The following is a 22,817-nucleotide window of genomic DNA, read 5'->3' on the forward strand; positions in this document are numbered from 1 at the left end:
AGAGTTTCCACCAAAACTTTCTTTCATGGAAAGTGTGTTTGGGGTCCGTGAACGAGAGCACCAGGAAATCTGTTGAAAGTCCTTTCCTGGCTGCGTGTAACACACAGACACACACAAACTGCAAGGTGCTCAGAGAAGGATGCACTGTGTTTGCAGGCACTGCATTGTGGCTGGCTGCTTCAAGCAATTTGCTGTGGGATATACTCCAGTTTACTGTCCAGGGCCCACAGATTAATTTTTACAGGGTCACAAATAGTAACAAAGAGTAATAGCATATAATTAATGCATTTAAATGTACTTTCACAAAAATATGTATATATAGGTGTATGTATGTATAGGAACCTGCTTATGAAAAGTGATAAATAAATAAAAACCTGTTCTTGAAAGGCAACATGAGGACGTTCCCTATCCCAGTGCAGAATCCCTAAGAAAGGAAGGAAGATGAGGGTGTGCTGCCCTGCAGGCTCATCTTTTCTGCTCACCCCTGCCCTTTCCCAGGGGAGCTATCTACCCAAACTCAGTAAGCTGAATGGAAGTTCAGCCTGAATCTTACCAAGACCTCAGGCATCAGCCAAGAAAACAATGTGCATGTAGAAAACAGAGACTGAGAAGGAAAAATCCAACTGTACAGTCATCAGTGGACAGGTGGTGTCAAGAGTTTAGCTCCTTTCTGTGAACTGTTAGCAGACTTGCAATCCAGAGATTTCACTGCTAAAGTGAGAACTACTTTCTGTGTAAAGCAATTAACCAAATCCAGGCCCAATCCATGCACAGCACTCAAGAGTGCCTCTTCCTGACTTAATTCTCATTTTGCTACTCTTGGTGCACCGTACAAAACTGTAAATCACGTTTCCTGGAAGAGCAGAAGAAACTATATACCTTGGTCACCATAAGTGACAAGACAGCCACAATTCAAGTACAGATGTTCTGAAGATGCTGCATCAGGTATTTTTACTCAGGAAATCAGAGTTAATTCCAAAACCATCTGGAACTTTAAAATGAGCACAGATTTCCTAGTTACATCATCACAATTTTTAAAATATTCCTGTACATCAGATGCAAAACAATTCACCTGCACTATTAGTCTTCATTAGTTGTATGATGAAACCATTCCTGAGTCTCAGTTGTGAACAGCAACCACCGAGAGCAGGCTCTGTACAAATAAAACAGACAATTATCTTTTGACCTGCTTTTGTCATTTATATAATTCAAGCCAAATTCATCCTAGCAAACACAAAAGAAGCCAGTGAAACAACACCCTCAGTCAGCTTAGACCTCTCCCTCAAATCTTCAATCAATGTTCATTTGTTTTCCTAGATGTGTTGCTCATTTCCCCTTTTAAAACACTTTCCCAGACACCACCCTGTTAGCACTTGAATATATCCTGGAATTTCCTTTTAAAATTTTTCCTATCCAGTGCTGCCTCTTCGTCTTCAAGTGATACCAATGCCTTCAAATGAGCAAAAATGAAGTAAAGGCATCTTAGCCCCAGCAAGCAGCTTGTTGCTTGCCTTTGGAAGCTGTTAATGGACTCCCATCCCCTGGCAATGGAGAGATCTGAACCCTTTGTGTATGTGCAAAGCAGGGGATGAATTTTTCTCGTTTACCCTTGGGTCACCTCCCCATGAACCAAGGTGTGTGTATTTTGCAACTGGTCTCCCTCCATTTATGTACTGCATACAAGCATGCATATAGGTTTTTCCAAAGGATTTCTTTTTCTCAATACTACGAAGAACTTGGCAGACAAATCTTCTTTCAAAGCTGCTTTTTAAATGAAAAGGGGGTACCTCCATGACTGAGCTTCAGTCTCTCCTACGAGAATCCCTTATGGTGTCCCCAGTAACATATGAACTTGGCTGCAGTTAGTGTTTGACTGCAGACACTTGACTGAGAGCTCTCTGCAATGGAAATATGGAAACTGAACTTTGCAGCCATTGTATTTCTCCATCGACTTAATTTCTGCTGACAACATACTGAAGGAATGAAGAAGAGATCTGCTTTAAATAATCGGGATATTTGACTTGGGAACATAATGCAGCTGCTTTAGTACTGAGAAAAAATAACTATTTTTAAATGCAAAAGTCTGTAGCATGGAGAAACTTTGCAGAAATGCAGCAAAAAAAAGGAAGCTAAATGCTATCACTGAAGGTTACCTAAAACTCCTGGTGTGAAGAAAAGGAGAAGACGGTGGAATTAAACGAGGGTTTTGATTAGGCAATCTTGCTTACCTCTTAGCATAGGTTTATACACTTTATTGTCCATTCATTCCCAACTTGATGTACAGCTCAACAACGTGCAGAGGCGAGCTGGCCCAGCAGGCTGTGAAGTGCTCCTGCCGGTGGCTCTCAGGAGCAGAGCTGTGCATGGAGCCACTGATGTCCCCTTGTGCCTTATTAAGCTCAAAGCAGAGGCAGCACAAAGCTGGGGTGCTGGTAGTGTGGGGGGCACACAGCCCAGTCTGATGCCAAGAGGGAGGACAGGGGCACAGGGAAGGTGGCCAAGGGAAGAGCCTGGGCTGTAGCCATCACCTTCAACACAGCCTCAGCTCACCAGGCCACTTCAGACCAGGTTGGGACCTGGCCCCAAATGCACTGCTCTGCGTGATGTGGGAGGGCAGATTTACACGTCTTTATTAAGTGACAATAAGAACATGACCGACACAAACCATGCACTACTTCTCCAGAAGCTATGCCAAAAAAAGCAGCGTCTGTCGTGCAAAACTGTTCTGTAACCCTGCATGGCACAGCAAGCAATAGTGCTATCTAGGGAATTAGCGTGAAAGCAGGTAATATCCCCTTCCTGTTTATTGCAGTAAGTAAGAAAAAGGGAATCCTGGCTCTATTATGAGATCAAAGATTTCTTCCATAGTTGTTGTCACAGTACAGATAAAACTGATAATTAGAAGTTGCTGTATTTTCAGTGCTTTTCTTCATTTTGCAGGCTGTAATCCATCACGTTGCCATGTACTGTAGTTAACTGTGTGTACTGTAGTTAACAATAAACATTACTTTTTACTCTAAAAGGATAAATTAAGTTGTTGATCCTGCAAACACTGAAATATTCCTGAATGCAAGGGAATTCAATCATCGCTTTGTTTTCTGTACTGTACTGGCTTGTATGCCCATGCACAGGACCTAAATTTCATAGCAAGGGGCTCAGGCTGAGCCACAGTTCTGCACTGTAAAGAGAGAAACATTCTTCTCAAGTGAATGAACTCAGAAACAACCACAATACCGTCACAACGCCCGCTCAACATTAAATGAACAAATATTTCATGTGCTGTTACACATCAGGGGTGTTAGATCTGAAATTCATTACCACCAGAATGATGGAATTTCCCTGAACTTTCGTTTTCTAAGCTGTGAAAAACAGACTCTATAAACACTGATACAGTCTAGCAAAAGTACACTTGGATTTAAACATTTTGTTCTGTAAACACAAAGACAGAAAAAGGGAAAATTATGAAGTTATTTACAAGCTAGGTATCTTCTGGATTCTCTGTTCTCTTGTCTTGTGTTCTCGTGTTCTGAATAATAAAAAAGGATATAGTTATCAACAGCAAGAACAGAATAGTTTTCTTAAGGGATATTTGTGCCTAACATAGCTTATTGAGAAAGTCTGTACAAATTTAATGCCCCAGTACCTAATCCCCCCAAACAGATCAACAAAGTAATGTCAAAAGGAAAAAAAAAAAAAAAAGGAAGAAAATAATCTTTCATATAAGATGTGTGGCAAGTTAATTCATTTTTTGTTAAACAACAGCATTGTGTTTTTTTCTTCTTTTCTTTTTTCTTTTATTTTCTTGAACACCAGGGATTAACATGCATATGATCAAAGCTAGATGTCATATATTGGCCTTTTAGTTCTTTCAGACCACCATCAGTGCATGGCTGGAAAAGGAAAGTTTAGCTTTTCCACGCTGGGAGATGTAGAGCCATGCACCAAGTCAACACTGCACTTCCAAAACACCAGAATACCCAAAGCCAAACACCCACACCGTTGGACAGCACTGATAACCCAGTATCTGCAGTGCTTGGCCTTGCCATTCTCTTTTCTTTCTGCAGCCATCCTGACCCCACCATCACTTTGTGGCACTGCTCAGCTGCGCACAGCCCTCTGCAAAGGTGGGGCAGTGCTACCTGCTACATTCCAACTGTCCCCTCGCCACCGTGGTTCCTGGTTAATCCTCACGATGACTCAGAGGCGTTGTCATAATGCAATATCATTTTGCTGCTCCTTCGTGTGAAATAGCTTGTGCCGCATACCAGGAGGGTAAACAGAGTGCTTCTCCCTCTTAAAGGTGGAAAATGAGAAGCTGGGGAACCATAAAACTGTCAGTCTGGAAAGAGACTAGAGCAAATTATTAAACAATCTTGTTATAAACACCAGGAAGAAAATAAAGAGACTAAAAAAAGCCGGAGTGGATACGTCAGGAACACATTGTACCAAACCCAAACTCATTTCCCTCGTTGACAGTATGACTGGGAAAGGGGGAGGGAGCAGATGTTGGGTATCTTGATTTCAGTCATGACAAGAGAGGAAAACATGGTTTCCATGGGCACCTGCCTGCAAAAGCACATCCCAACAAGTTGTCCTCAACCTGACGGCACGTTGGATCCTGAAGTGTCCACACTACTCATGCTAACGATGGGAAGTAAAACTCCAGGAACATGCAAGTGGCCTCAACCAAGACAGCTGCACCTGCTGGGGACAGCAGGACACGAGTGTGGTGTCTGGTCAAGGAGAGGCCACAGATAAGCCAGAACCATCTGTGACCAGGCAGGTGGCAGAAAATGGGATGCTGATGGGGAAGGGGATGCTCTCTCCTATAAAGCTTATAGGGCTGTGCCAGACCAACGAGGTGTCAACAAGTACACCCACCTGTCTATGTGTTGAAGTGTAAATTAGGGTTAGCTGTCAACATAACCTAATTTGAGACTAATTAGCAACTTAGTTTGCTTTTGACTAGTTTCTCTGGCACACCCTGAAAATAAAACAACTACTGAAAATAAGAATAAAAAAGCAAGATATCTAACATCTGACTGTTAGTAATACCTTATTTAGCAGTCTTTATTTAAGATCTTAGGTAAGACAATGTGTTCACAGCCCATCTCATGCTGTTATTTATTTCAGAAAAGTCAGCAATAAAGAAGACTGAAATATATATGACTGTATGTTTAAAGAAAGCAATAGCAGCTGGTAACACTGACAAGCGAGCTCTGCTTTCCTGTTATTTATTGTTGTACAAAGGTATTGATAAGAGAGCTGGAGGGAAGATCCACATTTATTTCCATCGGCTTTATTGTACCACTGTAACATGAAAGGTCTCTGTAGAAGCAAGTGGAGAAAATAATAATTATGGTTGAGACAAGGAAGAAATCCATCTTGCCCTTCTCCCATTCCAAGCTCGTGACACTTTCAGGAAGATAGTGCCTCATGGCACGTGGAGACCCTCTGACAGATTTCTCTCACCTCCTCACCTGAGCCACAGGACAATTTGACCCCTTATCATTGTGCTACAGGGCTTTCAGATGACCTTCCTATTTTAGGGCTGTATTGAAAACAAACTCACTCAGATAGACAAGGCAGTCCATGGGAACAGCCCACAGCAATAGGGACCTTATTTCTACCAGGGGAAATGTCCAGCTCCTGTCCAGGGAAGCTTTTACTAACCTGGTAAAGCTCATAGTAGTTCAGTTCTCAGTTAAGAGGATTTATTTTGTCAGCTTCTTGCTCAGACTATCTGTTTGGGAGAATTACAAGAAATCTCAGAGGACAGCAGCTGTCCCACACTCGCTGGGGTGTGCAGGAGGAGAAGGTCCATCAGCGAGGGCTGAAGCAGGTATCTGGGATGAGTTGGTGGAGCTGCAACTGGAGCTGCCCCTGGGTCCTTACCCAGCTGGTGGCCCTACATCTTACCTGAGGACACACCACAAACCTCTTCCTGTGAAACTGGGAAGCGCAGATTTCTTTATCCTGGGTGCTGTGTTCATGCAGGAGCCTCAAGTATTTATAGGCCAAGCCACATAAAGCCAGAATCAACCCAAACACAGACTCTTCACCTGCATCTGATCTCTGTGATGTGAAATATGCAGGCTCTGTATGTCCTTTCCCCAAGGAGGAGGAAGTGAATGGGATGAGCCCGGCTTCCTGAGCTGGAGCTGGCCGATATGATGGGATGCAGGATGCAGCTAAGCCCCCTGCACACAGCCCTCCTTGAATTGCTGTCCCCTCCTGAGCCCCCACCTGACTGCAGGGAAAGCAGCTCTCTTTGGCTCATGTCAAGCCTCTGCATTCAGAGGAAAGGAAAAAAAAAATACTCAGCACAGGCTTAAGCTCTAGGGATTTTCTATAGGTGTTTTCTGGGAAATTAGTCCGCTGGGGGAAAGAGAAGCTGTGTGAGCTGAGACCCCTGCTCCTGTCCTTGTGCAGAACAGGAGGATTCAGCCACGGGGTTTCATCTAGCCAGAGGGAAGGGTAACTGAGTGGCCCTGCAGAGAATTGGCCTCAGCCAGCACTTGCAATGAAACTGAAGTCTTTAATTACACATTTCAGCTTTGATTTTCCAAGTTTTCTTCACATAAATATAATTATCCTTATTTCACAGTTACAGAATAATAACACTGCACTGGAAAAGATGATGAAAGATCATCTAGCCCTGAGGCAGAGAGCCATATGTGAGTAGCCCAAAGTCACGGCAAGGTACTTTTGGGGCTGCAGGTACACCTGGCTACTCTATTTGCTCTGTTTCACAGTCTGTTCTAAAAGGAGAGTAGCAAAAAACCCACTGCTTTCCCAAACAGGATGATTTAACAGCCATGCAGGCTCCATATGAATAGTCTCAGAAGGGAGTGGAATGCGTTGTGTTAATACTGCAGTCACATTTTTGCCTCATACATTTTTTTCTGTGTTACTGGTAACACCTTAGGGTGCTGGAATGGGAAGAATTCAAGCAACTCTGTTTGTTTTCACTACTTACTCTCTTTGCTCCCTTATTCAAATTTAGACAAGCATCAGCTTTGCTTAACATCCACATGCATTTTAATTTCACGTTCCTCTCCCCTCGCCCAACGCCGCGTTGTTTGCAGAAAGAATTACCCGCAGCCAGGCCAAACAAGCCGTCAAGCAATGAAGATATTTCTGCTCCTGTCACATTTAAAATTTTTTCTCACTCACCACAAAACCAACAGCAGGTGAATTATGGAGAAAAGAAACATTAGTGTCCACCCCCTGATCATCTCTTACAATCATTTCCTACATTTCAGTTCCTTACCCTCCCTATATTTTGAGGAGGAGTGTATTGGAAACCAAATCCTTCTCCCTGCTTTCATCTCAGCTGGATACAATAGACAGCAACCACCTCCTCCCGGTGCTAGCATGGAAAAAAATTCACAATGCATCACTTTTAGCAGGCTGCTAACCCCTCTGATCCAGGCTACTGCTCTGTTAGAAATCTCTCGATGACCACTAGGTGGGGAGAGACACTTATTGTCCCCCAGTCTCTGGAAGATACTGTAAGCAGCAGGGCCCTTCTCACTCCAAACCCCGCTTTTCCAACTGACCTTTTTCCTCCGGACTGCAGATCAGTGGTAGGGGCTGTAAATTGGCTGTGACCAGAGACAAAGAAATCCTCCTGTGTAATCTGAAAGTCTCGTTTGAAACCTGCAGATTTTCTGAGCTCCGCAATCCCTGAGACACCGGATCTTAAATTTGTTGATGGTGCCGGAGCGAGTTTAATATCACACATAGGAAATGCTGGGTCAAAGCAATTCTTAGGGGTAAGTTCCTCACTGAGAGATTTATTTTTCAGAGGGCTTTGGGCCGCTGTTAGTTTCTTTGTTTTTTAAGGACATTGGGTTTGCAACTTCTGAGTCCCAGGAGAGACAGATCAAATGCAGAATGTTTATGAAAGACGACTAAAGATGTACAGGAAATGAATTCTCTCTCCAGGTACCTCAGAGATGCTGGTATTATCCATTTCCAAAGACCCAGTCATCTAAGCTCTCACTAGGTAAGTACACTTGGGGGGTGTCTGTGGTCTTTGGCGGGGTGAATCTCTGCATCGTCTATCAGCAACACAACCATACCCGCAACTCAGGCACTTATATGAACTGTATCCCACTAGTTGGTACAAACTTGGGCCATATCTCTCCGTGCTGCCATTGCTGAGTACTGTAGACCACAGCAACGTTAGCTCTGGACAGCAATACAGGCAACGTCAGGCTTTAACATTTTCCAGCAAAAATGGATACCCAAGCTGAGGAAGGTGCTCTACACAGCAGTTAGTCTCTACTCACACCCAGCTGGCTGTTCCACAGCTAGGCTGGGTCTGTCCCTACCACTCGGTAGTCGCAGACATGGCTACAGCACAAACATATCCTCAGAAACCCAAACTGCTGATATTTACTTTAGAGACAGGACCAGAAGTTCTCCTTCTCACTTGCAGCCCTAGCTGAGAATTACAACAGCGCCCACAAACAACTGTGGGTGCTATAAAAATTATCTCAGCCTCTTAGTCACCTTTCGGTAGCAAATACCTTGAAAGTGTTTGGCATTGGTTACTGCAAGTTTCTCACTTCGTGCCTGGTAGTAAACAACATCATCCGTCAAACAAGATGTGAAGGTTGCCATGGAGCTCCTGCGTCTTTTTGATCAAGGAAAAGTTAATGTTTCAAGTAGAACATTTTGATGAGGATTTTCTGTGTGGTCTTTTTTTTTTTTTTTTTCCTTTTGCATTCCCTGATAGAGGGATCATTACCTATGACCAAATAAGAGGCGTACTTGGCAGCTACAGCACTCATCTGCCAAGTTCAGTGTAATGTACTTCCAAGAAGAACATCTGGCTCTGTAATTTTGTTCCTTGGCAATGCAGCTGTTGTCTACACGGCTGACTACCCCTCTCTGCTGGCAGCTGTGAAACTGCATCAGGGCATGCTTTGGACAGACTGCACCTTTACGGTGTCTGGATGTTCTTCGCCCTTTCCTTCATCCCAAATTTGCCTATACCTAAGAATTTTATTTCTTTTTTTGCTTTGCAAATGAATGCAATGTGCAGTCCCTGAAATTATACCTCACTGCAAATGGAAGCAACCAGGGACGAACAGCAGCGTGAGCCTGTTCACCTACCCACCAGAATTAGCAGCAGGTGTTGATGCATGAGCTGAAGACCACTGTGGGACCACAACACTTGCAGTTGACAGGCACACATGATCATATATTGTCCCCATCAGAAACAGGGTGTGGGAGAGAGAGGAACTTCTGTCTCAATTGCACGCTATTTTATAGAAGCCTCACTGAGCTATTAAGTGGAACTGAGATAGAAATTAATGAGTTTTTGAGAGAATTTATACAGGAGATCTGTTAAGGAATAGTAAAAATACAGGATGTGAAGATATCGAGCCACTACTGTTAAATTGGCGTAGGGGTGATGCAGTGTTAAGAGCTACAATACTTCTTAAACACACACTGACCACTGGCACGGTATGTCACCTGCAAGCAAGGCTTTTCAGAAAGGTTTTATTCAAAACTCAGAGGATAAACACCATGAAGCAATGGCCTGAGGCTAAAAGGAATTACAGATTTACTTTCTGTTGGAAGAGAAATTCCTAGGCAGAAGAACTAAGGTATTAGCCAAGAACAGGCAAAAATGTGGATACTGTGACGGACACCATAAAGCCAATGTTAGCAGGTGGGGGGGGAGAAATGAGCCATGCATGGAATAAACTGTTTACCATTATACAAGATCCACTGTTGGACAGAGTCTCATAATGTACAAGGCTGAGCCTCCAGACAGTACTGAAGGATGCCTTCATGTTGAATAATAGCACAACAACACATGGTATTGACTGTCTGAGGGGACTGTCAGGAACCGCCTGGAAGAGAACCCTGGAGATGCTAAAAGCCCCCTCTGAAGTGATAATTCCCAGAAAACCAACAACTGGAAGAGATTTAAACAGCATTTCTTTTGATATCTGTAGGCAAGGTCGCCCTCACAAAAGGAAGACAGGTAGGAAGCAGCCTGATTTCTGCCAGGAAAAAAGGTGACGTTGGTAATGTTTTCCAGTTACGTCAGACAAAGGTGACTAACAATAAAACAAGGAAACAATAGCTGGGCCTTTGCAGAGCACTGCATTGCACACAGAAGGGGAAACAGATGAGGGAGGTGCTTGCAAACTGGGCAGCAAAGAGAAAAGATAGAAAAGGCTGTAAATTACCCAAAGGTGAAAAGCAATCTGAGGAGGACTGAGTCCCTCCTTAGAGCAACCAGATCATGTCTGGAATTTAGAGTTAAGTAAGGAGACTATCTGCAAATGCAGAACTACCTTAAACAGAACATTTAAAGTTTTCTCTTTTCAAAAAGAAAAAAAGGATTTTCCCCAATTAAGACAGAGTTTCCACTGAACAAACACTGACACCAAATTGCATTAGAATAAGGAACCCTGAGGCAAAAGACCATGTGAAAACAAGGGTATAAGTCCACAAGAAAGTAATACCAAACCTGCATATGTCGTGGCCACCATCACAGTGTCTGACCCAAGTAAAAAACATGTGAGGTGTCCAAACATTACTACGAAAGAGTCTGCTCATGTCAGAAGTAAGTACAGCAGGAGTGAGGGGATCACAAGAGCACTGAGAAGAGTTTTTCATGGAAACAAGAGAAAAGCTCACTTCAGAATTTGAAAGAATTCTCCATCAGGTAATGAATGAAACATCCTTCATTTTAAGTTAGTTCCCAGGTACAAGGTAGCATCCCCTCAGGAACAGGGACGTTAGTGGAACTGAGCACAGGGATGTTACAAGTCTACGTGCCTGATCCCCAGAGGGTGGGAGTTTTGATAGACCATGATAACAGAGTTTGGCAGCCCAAGGTGATATAAATACTACTTTTCAATTGTTCTGTTCCCACTTCAATCCTTTAATTTATTTATTTATTTTTAAACAAAGAGTTGGAGGATTCAAGCTGCAGTTTGCCTCTGAGGCTCAGTACAACCTTTGGAGCACATAAACCCACCATTTTCTGTCAGGTACAGCTGAGTGCTACAGCTCCCTGGTGAGTTGCTATGAAAACTAGTGTCAAATTAATAAAAGCCCTGGCAAAAAAATGTCAGAGGGTCAGACACTGCTCCATGTTTGGAGCTGTTAATTACAGAGTGGCAGGAGAGGCCGGGATGTCACTCTGCTCAGCAGCACTCAAACCAGAGAATGCCTTTACAGCTAGACATTGAGGTCAGCTGTGGAAAGAGACAGAAAAAGAGAAGCAAATAGCTTGATAGTGTTTAAAAACCCTAATTTTCACCCTACATCATAAAAACGAAGCTGTGTGCATCCACAGTGGGACAGCTGTGAGCAGCTGCGTACTGCAAGGGGTCAGCTCGTGGCTATGTGAAGCTGCTGGCTCCATCAGCTCTGGTCTGCTCAGGCACAAACATGGTTTCTGTGCTCAGAAAGGCAGAGAGAAGACCTTCTCAGAAGTTTCAAGCCCATGTTGATTCTGCTCTTCTCAAAACCATAAATTTGATGACTTCTTGGCTCCCGAACTGACTTGTGTCAGCCAGGAGCCAGGGGACTTGCCAGCCAAGGAAATCCAGCCACAGGCAAGTGTCCAGCTCTGCACTTTGCCCCTTGGGGCAGAACGGCTGCAGCTGGTGTGAGCTGTGCAATGCTGCAAGTTCAAATCCAAATTCAAGCCTGGTCAATGAGGATGGTCTAAACATGGACAGGATGGAAGAGCTGAACAAAGGAGAGGCCCCTGTGTCATCAGATTTTCCTTGCTTATATCCATACAGTCTTTGATACAGCTGCGTAGGGAAAGGGAATGTGCTTTTCCAAGTCACATCTCCACTAAACATTTTCTGCTATGGAGAGGCTCAGAGGATTTCCATCTTGAGCCCACAGGTTGTCTGCACTACAGCTGAGTAGCATCCGAAGGACAGTTTTAGCACCTCATGCTCAGTCCTTCCCAAATACTGAAGAGTGACAGATCCCACAGCAGGAAAATCCTGCAAACAAACAGCTCGTTTGGCCCTGGTCTTGCACTTGGAGCAACATGCTGTAGGCACAGCACATGACTCAAAGGCATTTAACTGAGAAGATAACCACTGATTCATGAGTCAAGGGCATGGGCTGCTATTTCTAGCCATACCACTACATAACACGTGAGCTGGACAGTCCTTTCCTTTCTGGTTCCCTCCTGTCATTTGCACCTTTAGACTGCAAACACCATGGGGCTGGAGCTGCTGAGTTTCCCTGTATGCTTTTACAGTGCTTAATGTAACCTCTGTGGTCTTCTCAGCACTGCTGAATGCAAATCCTACATGCCAGCACAAAGCCACCAGAGCAGGGACAGTAACAGGAGGACACTTAAATCAAGATACTATGCAAACTTTCAATGAAAGCACACACCAACCCTTTCCGTGAGATAAAAAGTCTCAGCTAACTTTTTCCTTGTTTCCACAAGCAGGCATTCACCCCAGTTCCATCAAAAGTAATGCAGGCAGTGACATGGTTGAGTGCTGAAAGGCTGTTGCTCTGCTATTCATGGCATGACAAGCTGCAGAAAGATCTGTCACATGAACCCACTCTCACACGATTTCCCAGTGGACTGTTTTCCAATGCCTGTTACCTCAGTGCAAATCTGGAAGAGAACTGAGAACTGAACCTGGTCAAAAAAGTTGGGAAGTCTCACGGGGACAGATTTTCTGAGGAGCTTAGCAGCTCTTTCTGTGGGAAAACCTACAAAGTAAGGTTTTCAGGTTTGGTTTTCACTTTTGCCAATAATTAAAATATGGCCCAAGATGGTCTAGATGAAATTAAGAGAGGCAAGAAGTGTCTGGTGGCAATCTGAGCTGCACTTCCAATCTGTTAAAAATTAATAATGCTCAAGACACTGAAGAATAAGGAAAGATGTGTAAGTACCATGCCATTATTCAGACACTTAGTGGACAGGTTTAAGTGAGATTTCTTATTTACCCAATAGCTAACACAGTAAAATTGTTCTCAGTGGCCATTTTGAAAGCAGATGAATCTCTGAAGATCTTATAGAGCAAAGATTAAAAATCACTGGAGCATTTAAAATTGTGTAATAGTAAGAAGCTGAAATGAAGAACCTTATTGCTGATGTTCATTTGCCACCAAAGGAGAGGGCTCTTACCTGTGACAGAGAGAAAGACATGACATTTTCCATGACTCAAGAGCTTTCCCTTCTCAGGTATGGCAGAAACAGAGAGGACAGGAAGGTTTGAAATGTTTTCTGAGGCCATCAGGTTTATTTGCAATCGTGTACCTAAACAGCACGTGCCCTGTGGGGCTCTCAGCTCAGCTCGTGACTGCGATGAAGGTTGGTGGGCTCGGTACTGAACATGGGAGCGTGATAGTATATCACAAGCTCTAAGGCCGAGGCATTAAAAATGAATTGGTCTGGAGGGTATGATTACGGAGTGGTTCCTGCAACACTGTGCTCTCAGGCTGCTTTGATGCTTGAGCTGAAAAAGAAAAAGGAAGGCTTCACAGCTGGGTCCCCTGACAACAGCCAGTGCACCATATGGTCACAGGGCTCAGATGAGCACAGCAGGCCCAGAGCTTTGGGAAAAGCATTTCCAAGAAAAAAATCCTACTGGGTGATGCCTACTGAGAGAAGGCTGTGTCTTCAGATTGCCTGCATTAGTTAAAGCACGTAATCTGGGGTTGTTCTCCTCCTGTCAATGACGAGCAAAGTCCATCAAAGAAGTCTGAAGCTTAAATTACAGATGCTTATCAGCTGCTTGCTGTTTTTAAGTTAGTTCCTCTAATGTTTTGCTTCACATGTTAAATAAACCCATTTGTTTCAAGGCATCTGTTCATATCCACACAGCACTGATCACAGCCCTCTGGAGAAAGGATGCAGAGGCCTCTGCCCAGAAGCTGCTTCCACAGGCAAGGAAGAGAAGTTACACGTTTCCCAGAATATCTGAAAACATAGAGTTCATCCCCAACATAAGCCAAAGAGATAGGTCAGATGCTTGCCATTCAAAAATTAGAGAGACAAGACTAAAAAAGATGATGGATCCCCCTCACCACCTCCTAGACATTACTCACTGCTGTAACAACCAGCAACCTGTATTTGACTATTACCAAATATGTCATGAAGACAGCAAAAAAAATATGTTGAAGTCAAACTGAGCCAATAACAGTTCACTGGGAACCGATCCCCATATTACTTGCTAAAGCTGCAGTTTACAGCATATTTGTTTTGAAAGAAATGATGATAAACGCAAGAACCTAAAGTCATGATTTCTTGTGTGACTGGAGGACTCTGCACAAGTTCTTGAAATATGCTGCAGTTCCAGTCCTTAGAGATGCATGTGGAGAGATGCATACAAAATATAGGTATGTATTTCATTTTGCTTCGCAACAGAGAGGAGCCTCAAGCTGCGCAGTCTATCTGATCACAGAATCACAGACTGGGTGAGGTTGGAAGGGACCTGTGGAGGTCATCTTGTCCAACCCCTCTCCTCAAGCAGGGTCACCTACAGCCAGTTGTCCAGGACTATGTCCAGATGTGTTTTTGAAGATCTCCAAGGATGGAGACTCCATAACCTCTCGGGTGCATTACAGGACCTTTGGCTGCAATAAAGTCAAACCAAATTTGAAATTCTCATGAGTCCCTTCTGCCTATTAAATCACCATTACAGAATACATTTTCATGAAGACAGCATGGCTTCAAGTGCTGCTGAACCGAGGAAAACAACCCACAGGGATTCCTGCCACTTAATAGCATACACCGAAAGCAAACCCTGACAGCTCTGAGATGGTGGCAAATGTGCAGCCAGGCTCATTTTATACAAATGTGCCACAGTGGGAGCACAGGGAGCAGGGAAAGGAAACTCTGGCCCTTAGGAATTTGGTACCATATTGCAGAATTTAGCAGTCACAGTTCCCCAATGACACACTATGCCTAAATTTCACAAATGGCCGTCGTTGAATAAGCAGTGCTTCTTAATGAGAAATCTCAGTGCCCTCTTGGCAGAGGAATAAGCCACACAACAGTGAGAAAGAGGTGGCACAGATGGGTGAAAAAGTTTCTAAATCAGCATGAAAGAGCCAGGAACATCTACCATGGCATGTCTGCTCTGCAACCCATAGCTGTGACTGCAGCTTATGACACACACACAAACCAAATATGTTATCACAGGTACATTGACAGCTGTATCAACTGCAGCAAAAACTCTGCCAAGCATAACAAATCCTGCATAGACCTCTTGGGAAGCACTGGGGACACACACTTTACAGAGCACAGGGACACACTGCCATGGCATGAGCCCAGAGAGCCCAGGCTGTGGCCTTCAAGCTAGGTACAATTCATACACCGTAATGTGGTCCTCATGGTGGAGAGGGACTGAGCCACCAGGACCTGCTGAGGGTGGCAGTACCTGGTGGCCCCCTCTGTGGTGAGCTCTGGGGAGTCACTCCAGCTGCTCCCCAAAGCCCTTATTTATCCCTTCCCAGCACCCCAAGGTACTTTATATGTGTCTAATGGCTTCTGGCCACAAGAAGATCTCGGTGTACAGTCCATTAGGGCAGAAAGGTTACCAGCTACTGAGCAGAACTACCAGCTACCACTTCCCCCAAATGCTTTGAGACCTCTTTCCCCAAGTGGTGAGCTACCAAATACAGCTCCTGCATTTGCTGTGGCCGCAAAAACTGTCTGTGAGTAGCCAGCAGACACAGCAAATCAAGATTTTTCTCCCTCTGCCTTCCAGTATACCTTCAGGTACCTGTAGGTCCCAAGGCCTTGCTTTAATGCTCTGACCTTTGGCCTCGTGCAATTTCAGGCACAAGTTTCTGCAGCTTGGGTAGGATGCATGTGTTCCTCATTTGTTTTAGCAACACACCCTAATTCTGCTGGAGAAAGAGCACAATTGGGTGATACAAACCCAATTGCTACAAAAGGGAAAAAAAAAAAAAAAGTCCCCTGCTGCTGCCAGCTCTCCTCCCATCACTCTGTCACTGATGGAAAGCTGGGTTGTCCTGAGAGAGAGTTAGAGAAGTTCAGCCCACAGAAATACAACATGAAGGAAAACAATATATACCTGGAACAGTTTTTGCCTTTAACAAGCTCACTGTGAGGTCTGACCAAATGCTTTCTTGGTGACAGCCAGCAAATAGGTTAGTTTAGCTCTGCCACAGGCACACACCCCTCACATGCTACAGGAGTTGGTCTCTGCTCTGAAGGTTAGCAGTAAAAAAAAAAAAAAAAAAAAAAAAGAGGTAAGGGCATGGCTTAAATGATCCACTCCACTTATGCATGTCTGAGCAGTGGATTTGGAAATGGGTCCCTGGATCTCATTGCAGCGCCTTTGCCACAACGCTGTGCTCAGGATAGGCTCAGTAAGGAGACACAGTAGAGAAAAAGCCCATCACAATCTTGCTAGACCTTCGTTTTCCACCTTGGTCCTTGTCCCATCTGCGTGCTCCTGAAATGTGGAGGCAGCGCCAGCCTCCTGCTAATTTTTGAGTGGAGGCAGAAAGATCCCTTGAAGCACAAAAGCACATCCCCTCCCTGGAAGCAGCCTGCTGCCTTCTTTCCAAGAGAGTAAAAACTCTGCATGAATGTTTTATGAATCAGCTGTGTGCTCATTCCAATGATAAAGCCAGCTTGGCAATCCAGCCTGAAAGGGGGAAGCTGAAAACCTACAGATTCCAACTGGCATGTTTTTAGACGTGAATGTTTTCTCCCCATTGGAGACATAACTTTCAGTCACATCTAACTTGGGGAGGTTTCTCTGCTTCTAAAGAAATTGCGGATTATGTCCCAAGCATTACTCACAAGTGAACAAATAGATTTGTCCCTTTAATGACTTCACTGTGTACACGTATGCACACTGCTAACTGGTCACAATTTGGGGCCCTTGGTGCAGTTTGATTTCCTGATTGCAGCCCTTTTACATTCTCAGCAGTCCACTATATGCAGTTGCAAATGATATTTTAAGATATAGAAGAGGCATAGATGAGGTCCCTTCTTGTTTAACCTCCTGCTGTATTGCTCAACCTAAAATAAATGTAATTTAGAAAAGGATCCTCTACAGAAAACACCATAGGTAGGTAGGAAGAAAATGCCTAACGTGTTTTGTTTTTGTTTTCTTGCTCTGTTAATCCCAGGCTGAACACATACTTAAGTCCAGTTCTCCCCACTGTCATATGGAGAGAAGTAAATGGATTTTTTTCAGACATCAGCTCTACTCAAGGGAGAGGGAAGGGGAGGGGAAGACTTAAAAAAGCTATATAAAATAGCCACGGAAGACAGATACTAGACAGGAGAGAAGGCAGAGGTGACAGCCAACAATTTTCTAGAAGGAAGTGAGAGAACCCTGATGCAAATGGAGGGATGCACCAGACCACCAGATGCACATATTCCACCATCCAGAGGGTACTTTCACACCTCCAAGGAAAACTGACCCCAGGGTCCAAACATACCTATATATAAATATACTTACATCCAAATACACCTATAAACAGAACAGCTGGAAATACAGCCACTGGACAAGTACCGCCAGCTTCATGGATGGGTAACACAGCACTATCTACAGTCAGTGATGCAGAAAGAACTGTAAATTAACAAGCTGATCATCATCTTTCCTAGCTGAAAATAATCCCTCCATCCCTCCCCTGTCATAAACCCACAAATACACCATGTTGCAGGTCTCATTAGATAGCAGCTGTCTTTGGGAAACAAGTTCGGCGATGAGGGTACTCTGATGAGCAGGACATGAATCATCCTTTGCTTGACCTCCTCTCCCAAAAGTCATTTGTTTTATAAGCTCCCCATTCCAAAGGGAAACCCAATGACACTAATTATATCCATGGCAGCAGCATGAAACAGGAGACTCCCTGCTGCTGGTGTGGACCACCACGGTGGTGGTGATGGTGGCAGCATGACTGATGGCGTGTGATGGCTGTAAAGAGGCCTGCTCTCACTCAACAAGCCTCAAAGCCGAACCTCAGCACCTACCCGTTCAGCAAACTGCCTCTAAAAATGCTTCACGCAGAGTGCTTCCATCCCCACTGTGGTCAACGCTAAATTGTTATTTTTTCCTCCTTTTTTACTGCTTCTGCTTTTCAACATATCAAATTCACTTGAGGTCTCAACGACCATTTCACCAGGGTGGGAGGCTGATGGATGGGGCTGCCAGCAAGAAAGGGGAACAGAGGATGGAGGGAATAAAGATAAAATGCCTTCATTTCAATTTTTCTTACCGCATTGTGGAGGCACGTACAGACAACCCAAGAACAAAGAGGAACCACCCCAAGCCTACTCTATCTAGGACTAGGGGTCCAGGAGGCTGCCCTGAGAGTGTGGTGACCATAGGGATGCTGAAAGTCATGATTTCATTTAACTGCAGGAGTCTGGCTTTTACCATCTCACAGTCCAGAAAAGGTGCAGAATCTGACCTGGCTTTGAACTGCACAGTGATAATTAAGCTCAGTACGGTTCTGCTATGCTCAGTCTGATACCAATACAATCCCTGTCCCACCTCACCCCCCCAAAAAAAAAAGAAAAACCCTCTGACAATCCAACAGATTGGACAAAGGAAAAGTAAAAAAAGTGAGAAGATTTACCTGAAGCCAATTTACAGTTCAGCAGCAGTGCCAGAAACTTCATTCCCACGTCAGCGCTGGTAGGTGGAAGGAGGGAGGATGGATGAGGCAACAAGAGGTGGGGAGAAAAGCTTCATGGTACTGCAGTCACCTTCAAAACCCCCCAGCCCATGGAGCTGCCTCCTATGGGTGAGAATGTAGGGACAGATCTGTTCTGTTTAGGCCAAGAAGGGATGATGCAGGGGAGGAATAAGGAGGGCAAGGCCTAATGAAAAATGAGATGGGGAAAATAGTTAATGGAGAAAATTCCTCTGACTTATAAGCTTTAAGCTCATAAGATTGCATAAAGGAAGATGACAGGAGGCACTGGGGAAAAATGTGGCAGTGGCAGATTTGGTTAGGGAAAGAGAGCTGGAAGAGCACAATACAGCTCTTTTTCTTTTTTCTTTTTCTCCCTCTGAAAGCCTGCAGAGAAATAGAGAATGGATTTAATTGGCAAACATACTGCTCACTGCAGAGCTAATTAACAAATTTGCAAGTCCTTCACCTCCCACAGATCTTCTCACCAAAATTCCTCTCACAGGCCTTGAACTCGCTGATCCCTGAGGAAGCAGCTGCAGGGACTGTCCTGTCAGACCTGTGCTGATGAAGATGAAGCTGATGCTTCCACACAGACGTGTGGGAATTGGACATACTATGCAGTCCCAGGAACAGATCTGCAGCCAGTTAATTTGTTAATTAACAAAAGGTCAGAAGCGCTTCAACTAGAGCAGAGCTCTTTGCTTGAGAATCTTTGCTAGCTAGTGCCTCAGGTGACAGCTTTGCTCCCCCGTGCTAGTAACATCTGCCTATATCTATTATGGTCTCCTTTAGCCTCCCTTCTTGCCATGATGATCTTGGCTAGAGGCTTGTAAAATGAGTGGGATGAAAATTGGGTTGGATAGCTGAGAACCACACGGAGCAAAGCAAGCTTTCCAAGCATTCAGACTAGTTGGGCTCACTGTTTTACTTCAGGCACGTCTTGTCAAACTTTGTGGCTTGAAACCAGCCTGCTCTTATTGGATTTGTAAGATGGGAAGGACTGAGATCTTGTGAGAAAAGCTGGCCGTTTCTAACTTGATTAGTGAAAGAGCAAAAAAGCCCTGGATCCAGATTGAATCACAAGACCTGAGTTTTGCTGATCATTACCAATAACCCTCTGACTTCCACTCTGGGGCTCATAGGCAGCTCTGCAGAAGCAGTTTAAGGGTAGCTGAAAATTGCACTGCAACTGCACAAGGGTCAGGTTAACCTAAAGCACTGCCACTTGCAATTTACAGGTTAAGAAATATCTTGTTGGACATAGCAGGATTGCCTCAAACTTTGCTAGGCTTATAGACAAGAGGACTGGGCTGTTGATTCACACAGCAAAGTCAGTGCCAATTTTGCAATATACAATCCCAGGTTGCAGAGGGGTTAATGTTGTCTCAGCCTCCTGAGAGAGAAGTATAAACCAATGTGATTATATGTTCTTGCAACTAAACCAGCTCTTAAGATGTTTTGGTCCAGCTGATCTGAATGGTGCCAAACCAAGTTAAAGTAACGAGGTTAAAGAAAACATGCTTTTGGCCCCTTCTTTTATAACTTTATCATAACTCCGCTAGAGCTATACATATCATCTGTGTAGGTAAGGCGAAATTGTAACACTGAATTTAAGAGCCTTATGGGCAAGATGTCAACTTTCCTTACCTTCCAGATAAACTAATTTTGTTGCCTCTCCCAGGAAAGCCATTAGGTAGAGTCTAATGAGTGGCTGGGTTTCCATTAAGCATGCTAAGGGATGTAGTTCTTTTATTGATGCATCTTACCCCACAAGGTACCTATACATAAGAACCTGGAATTGAAGGAGTCTACAAAAACCCTCCAGTTCAGCCCCTCAATACAGTAAGAACCACAAAAGCTAACCCCTTTAAGCAATTTTAAAAGACCCTTTAAAAAAGGTGGGGAGGAGAATGAAGTGTCTTAAGCCTCCAGAGAAACCACAAAGGAATTCCACTGTTCAACCTCTTGCAGAAAAATGGAAGTGGACACAGTTGTGCTGAGATTGCCCAGCTTTATGGTCAAAGCAACACAACCCTGGTGAGTGTGGTGGAATGAACTGTGTGGATTTTGTTGTAGGCCTAAATCTGGCCTAACTAGCATTAAGGCTTGCCTTAGCTAGAGCCATGGTTGGTGTTGGAAAAGCTTTCAGCTAAATTATGCCTGTGTAAAATGGGAAGTGAGTTAGTTGTTTTTTTCTGTCTGATAGAGGCAATGGGGAACTGAACCATGAATTATTGGATTTTTTATTTTTTATTTTTTGCTTCCTCAGGCTCTGCGGTTACCTTGCAACAGCATACGCTTACTCATGGGTTTTGCAAATTTATCCAACAAGGTCAGTGGGTTGGTAAGCAAAGGCACAGAGAGCATCAGTGCACCAACCCAGCCATGTAATAACTAAACAGAGGCACAAGCTTAGAGTTTGCCCCAGCTGCAGCAGGAAGTTTAAAGATCAAAATCCTGTAACATTTGAGCCCCCCCAGGATGACCCAGATGTGCTGCTGGTGGTGGAAATGATCAATAGAGTAACTGTTTGGGGCACTGGGTGCCTAGAGCTCACAAGTTTTGGGGGTAAACCTCAGCTTTTGGTTGTAGTTTTGAAGTTAAAAGGATGCGACCCGAACTCCTAACTGGGGGTAATCCTGCAGTGATAATTGTGACAATGGGTATGGTGCTGGGTTTAACAGTACCTCTGAAGACCCCTCTTGTCAACAGAGAGGAGGATGTGGAGAAGATAATGAACATGGGGCAAGTTGCATAAATTACTGAATGACTAAGATGCCTGTTAAGAGCAGGCAGAGACCTGGGGCTATCCAGGTAAAGAAACAAACCTTGTTCAACCTTGTTCCCTTGTTTCATCCATTAAGCACCTCCTGGGGAAGGTGTTGAAAGCCTGGTCCATCACGCTGCCAGGTCACTGAAGAGCTCAGGGATGGGACTGGGCCTGTCCAGGCAAGACTGCGGGTGGGTCTGCTGAGCCCCCTTCACTGCAGACATTGAAGAACACAGCCTGGGGCTAAGAAGGTTCATTATTAGCATTGTGTTGGTCTTTACACTTCCAGGTGTGTGTCACTCAGCAGCTGTGCGAGCTTTGGGGCATTTCTTTCTAAGCAGGCATGAGCAAGGCAGGGGAAGCCTGTGGCACTGGTGCACTTCCCTGTGGAGCCCCAGCAGGGGCTTGTTTCCCCCTTTCAAAGCCTTTTAATCTTATGGAAGGGAAACGCGGCCAGCAGGATGTGCCGAGCCGCTGGACTAGGCTTTATGTCAATGTCTGGCTCGTTTCTGCTGGAAACTCCAAAATCTTTCCTGTGGAAGGAGCAGGGAGTTTGGCCCTTCATGTTGCCCACATATAGACTGCTATATATTCAAATTGAGAGAAGACAGGAGGCACGTGAAGTGCCAGGACAAAACTGAGATGGGAAGGGGCAGGGATCATACAGTTCAAAGCTGTTTTTTCCACAGAATGCTATGGAGAGTTTATATATATATATATATATAAATACTTATATATAATATAAATATATACACACACACACGTTTTAATTCATGTAACTTTATTTCTCTTTTAGCTCTCTATCTGTTTAGAAAGCTATGCTGGGGCAGGGGGGTGGGGAGGAGGAATCCCTCTTTTTCTTATTTGGGAAAATGAGGGGGAACATAAGGGATACTTTCTGAGTGCCCAACTTGAAAAATCAATGATTTATTATTCCAAACCAAGTTTTCTAAAGAGCTATAGGCACAGAGCAAGTTCACATTCAACTCTACCTACCCTCTATACCTCCTGCCTGCTTCTCCACCTCCCCCCCTTCTCCTTCCCAGTGTACGAAAATACCGACCCCGGGATCAGCAGGGATCACTCCCAGGAAGAGCAGAGCCGACACCACCAAGGCAGCAGTGGGGCTCCCAGCCTCGCCATACCCTGCACAGCCACGGAGGTCCAATGCCTCTCCAAAATCCTCCTCGTCCGAATCAGTGCCGGCAGCCCGGAGAGCAGCCCGAGCGCGGGATGGAGCAGGAAGCCTAAAAACTTCGGTCTGCAGAGAGACCTCTAGTGTTTTTCTTTCTCCATGTCCTGGCAGAGTTCCTCCAAAGTACAAATACACACAGAGCTCCCATTGTTTGCAGCCCTTCACAAGCCCACTGATCCTAATATGGAATTCAGCAGG

General features: G+C 44.5%; 1 long non-coding RNA gene across 2 annotated transcripts; it reads right to left on the bottom strand.

The window, feature by feature from the left end:
* Window positions 1-270: 270 nt before the first annotated feature.
* LOC137856791 (uncharacterized) lies at window positions 271-22,813 on the bottom strand. Of its 2 annotated transcripts, none has more exons than XR_011096799.1 (4): window positions 22,488-22,813; window positions 21,483-21,667; window positions 18,595-19,038; window positions 271-4,339 (listed from the first exon to the last, which is right to left on the bottom strand). It is a non-coding gene; the product is annotated as an uncharacterized lncRNA (long non-coding RNA). The 2 variants fall into 2 exon arrangements; XR_011096798.1 differs by lacking the exon at window positions 271-4,339 and adding an exon at window positions 8,707-14,601.
* Window positions 22,814-22,817: the final 4 nt, after the last annotated feature.

This window comes from Anas acuta, chromosome 5 (assembly GCF_963932015.1).
Source record: "Anas acuta chromosome 5, bAnaAcu1.1, whole genome shotgun sequence".
Classification (NCBI taxonomy): Eukaryota; Metazoa; Chordata; class Aves; order Anseriformes; family Anatidae; genus Anas; species Anas acuta.